Source organism: Branchiostoma belcheri, unplaced genomic scaffold, assembly GCF_001625305.1.
Source record: "Branchiostoma belcheri isolate BF01 breed outbred unplaced genomic scaffold, Haploidv18h27 scaffold47, whole genome shotgun sequence".
NCBI lineage: Eukaryota > Metazoa > Chordata > Leptocardii > Amphioxiformes > Branchiostomatidae > Branchiostoma > Branchiostoma belcheri.
In genome coordinates, this window is record NW_017804098.1 from 1,372,981 (window position 1) to 1,377,573 (window position 4,593).

The following is a 4,593-nucleotide window of genomic DNA, read 5'->3' on the forward strand; positions in this document are numbered from 1 at the left end:
CACCCTTGAATCAAGGAAATAAGAAAAAAATCTATCCCCGAATAATTAATTATTCAAAAGATTGAATTTTCCCAAACATACAAGTTAACTGTCATATTATGTTATTTTTCTAGTGCACAGTAAAATAAAGTCACTACAGTGCTTTGCGGCTTCAGTGCGGCAGGATCCATATGATACACCAAATTACTGGCTATACAATGCGAATAACAATCGTAAACAATCTTATATATATATATTCACCCTTTTTTCTAGGTTTTCCAACGTTCTACCAAAGAGATTAAATCAAACAAGATCCAGAGTAAACCACGGACGTTTAAAACAACCAAGAGCGGTAGGCCTTAATTGTTTTATTAATATCAACTAGCCAAGTGTTTGAATTACTAGGAGCGCCAGACGCAGCGTAAAAATGGGGATTTGTGCGGCCCTATTATAGCCCCCCTTCATTAGGACACAACTTGAAATATTGGGTCATTTAATAAATTTTACTTATGCCCAAAATTAAAACAAAATAGTACCATTGAAAGTATGCTATTAAGGCCAAGTAACGGTATGGTAGCCGAAAGAAGTAGACCGTTCTTGGTCAAATAATTGAAGCAGATGCATCATCACTTATACAGGAACTGTCTGTGTCTGCGAGGGAAAAAGCAAGAAGCTGTCTTGCCCAGCTGGAGAAACTCTGCTGATCGATGATGCCAACTACGGCAGGACGTCCCCCAAAGGCTGCCCTCCCCCCGGTTTAAACATAAAATGTGAAGCAGAGAAGAGTCTGCCCATTGTGTGGAAGACCTGTCAGGGCTTACAGCACTGCACCGTGACAGCAAGCAATTACATCTTTGGTAACCCCTGCTTCCGTATCAAGAAGTACCTATGGATTGCATACCGCTGTTTCCCAGGTTAGCACAAGCATCTTATTTTCTAATTTTGTATATTTACCTCCATGAAAATGGAGGTATTGTTTTTAACGCGTCTGTGTGTCTCTGTGTGTGTGTGTGTGTGTGCGTGTGTGTGTTTGTGTTTCCCCACATTTGTGGTTAGAATAACTTCATAACGCCTTTATGGATTATGATGATATTTGGTATGCTGGTAAGTCTTAGGAAGAGGAAGGTGAAGGTCAAATATGGGCCTCCTGGTGGATGACCTTGGTACTGCAGCAGAACTTCCAGTTTTTGTATCTTTCGTCCTGAACATGGTATGGACTTTAATTTTTGGTGACGGATAGCTTTTCTTGTCAGGAATAAGTGGTTTGGGGTTGGTCCCCCTAGCTGTTCTGGAAGTGCAGGGGACTTTCGGGCGAAATCTTTGAAAGCCAATAAGTCCAGATCGGAACAACGTATTTTCATCATTTTTGGTAGTTTGGTAGCTAGCTAAGAGAGATGTACATAATGAAATGCGAATTATGCAATTGATGACTTAATTTGCATAATGACATTTTTTTTAATTACAGTGTTTTACATTATAGTACTTCCATACATGTAATATATGTTGGCTATGGCAGATGGAAAATGAACAGATACTAATTATGCAAATGATGACCTTATTTGCATGATTTTTTAAAGGTGAATGATGGGAATGCCATACTTGGGACATCTGTAAGTTAATCAAAAGTTAAGATCACGATGCATATGTTATGTTAATGCGGAGGTCTTTTGCATAATTAAAGAAGAAATTTACATTTACATATCAAGCCCATATTTCATGGAGGTATGAGGTCTAGGAACTCTTGTTAAGTGTTGATTTTTGTTGGGTTGTCAGTGGGCTTGTCCATAGATACAGTAGGTTGAAAGTACAAGGTTTGGAGAGAATTATGGCAGAATGGCGGAAGAAAAAAATGGTAAGACACAGGAAATAGAATTAACTGGAAGGCGGGTGTTAGGGATCGATGTATAGGAGATTCAGCGAGCCGAGAACTGCTTGCTTGACCCTAGGCAGCCAGCTCTGTACAGTTGCTGCCCTAGTCATGAGGACAGTTGATTTTTCTCTCAAAATCTTCCATCTTTGTTCCAGGTAATTTAGGAAAACCCTCAATACTTTCTGAAATCTCCGATTTATTGTTTAAGTCTTTTAAAATATTTTGTTTTATATTGGTACTAATACGACTCCATAATCTACATGGGGTACTACTGTAATATGGCTTAGTCAAACGGGGCTCCACTGACTTTTTTAATGTAAAAATGCAGAAAACTATGTTTTTCACGGTATTATAAAATAGTTTGGAACATTTTTTTTGTTCTCCCAGGTTGTAGTGATCCATTCGGGATGGCATCTGGGTACATACGTGATAAAAGCATCACCGCATCCTCGTACTATGATCGGATGTACAAACCATCCCGCGGCAGGTTACTCGGTGTTTCCGGTTACGGCGCATGGGGAGCCAGAAACAACAACATCGGAGAATGGTTGCAGGTAGATTTTCTGATGAGTTTTTCTTTAGCAGATTTTTATATCAAATTGGAAAAAAATCCGTTTTAAAACAATTGAGTGGACGTCCTCTTACCTCTGAGGTACTCGGAACACCTGTAAGTCATTTATTTGAAAACTAAATATAGCCATATAACAAGGGTACAAGGAACACAGAAATCTATTGCCAGATTAATACATCCGGCTTGTTTCAACATATCACAATTGAATCTAAATGTTACCGTTTACTATTGGACAACGTACAGATAACAATTGGCATTGGATAATGATACTTGTTGGGGGCGAGGGAGAGGTGAAGGCATCAGCATCAGGTCCCAACTCTTCTTTTAAAAGAACGGGGCCTGATACAGGCATTTGTTCACCACATTCTTTTTTTGCTTAGCAACTAACAAACTCCATTGGGACGACATGTTTGGAATAGTTGACTGAATAATAGAAAAACTTGTTTTGCGAATCTTTATTGTGTATTCTACACGCTTTAAATTTTGAATCATGCGTAGGTGGATTTGGGAGAAACAAAGAACATTACAGGAACCATCATTCAAGGCCGCCACTATGGTGACAGTTGGGTGACCTCCTACAAACTACACTACGGTGCAGATGGGGCTAGTTGGACAATTTATGCAGACAGCAATGGATTGGAAAAGGTAACTTAAATATTTATAGATTTTCTTACTTTTCTTCATTTTTAAGCAAAATACAACTTAGAAGGGGATTTAAAGTATCAAACCCTACCTAAATTTTATAAACAAAAGTAACGTTCTTTTATTCACAAAAAAATTATTTATATGCATCGAAGTATCGATTCCCGCATTTTTATCAGTGTTATTATGACCCTGGTTGACTGTGAGCTGAAGCTGTACCATTTTCATGCTTAGGCCACACCAACTAAATTTTATGGATGACGTCCGCGCGCGCATTGATTTTGCCCTCTTCCTATAAAAAAAAAGAAATTCCGCTTCCTGTAACTATGACCAAAGAGTCACGACAGTGCCGCAAATAGATTGTCCTTAAACCCGTAGCGCGAAATGGGTAAAGAGCACATGCTTTGTTTCTGCAGGCCTGCAAAAATGTGATGAAAGAAACAGGACAGGACGACAACTGCTGTTCCACCTGATTTATTGCTGTTTTGATGATGAATAAAATACTTCTTGCTTGTTAATCTGTGTCACCTCATTCAATTTGTGTCCTAACATTTGTTGTCTCTTAGTATATTTCTAATCTAGGCATTTTGTTTTTTAGGGTCCTTGTTTTTTTCGCCCTCTCGCATTAGATATAGGGTCTCCAAAGGACGTCATCCATAAAATTAACTTGATGTGGCCTTAACCCTACCTAGACCGGGGGGGGGCTAAAAGTGCCCGCGGCAACTTTGATGTCACCTAGCGTCTGAACGGATACCCGTAGAACGGCCAAACTTGGTGACTTTTCCTAGAATATTGTTGGCAACAATTCTCTATCATTGGATTAAGATAATGATTTTTTGTGTTGCCATGGCAACGGGTTTCTGACAGGCATTTTTTGCTAAATTTAGTACTTTTTGTTTCAACAATAGAATTTTATGGGTTTTATGTCAAGTTACTCATGGTTTCTAATATTAATAACACCCCATATAATTTTATGTAAATTTTATCATTAGATATGCATAATTTATGCTAATTTGATGACGTCATTGGCCAAAATCCAAGATGGCGGACCATATCTTTAGAACAGGTATATACAGGTTATTTTCATTAAAATTTCATCAATACTTCCATTTTTTTCCAAAAAAGGTTTAAATGAAGGCCTTTAGTATGTCTACGATGTATTTTAGGCTTTATCATAGAAAAAAAACTAATTTTTGAAAATTCAAGATTGATGATCCAAGATGGCGGATATCTTAAATATGCATGACGTCATGTTATGACGTCACCGGTGTTGCTATGGGCAACATAAGACTTAGTACACCATAATATTCTGTCATAAACACTTTTGGTACAGTTATGTTGAATACCATTGAGTTTTCAGGGAAAAACCTATTTAGACGGTTTTGGCCAATAAAATCACATTAATGACGTCATAATGACGTCATATTACATCATAACGACATAAAAATTGTAGATATGATACATTTTTACTAGTACACCATTCTCTGAAAATTTGGTGGTCATACGACATACCGTTCGCGAGTTCTTAGGG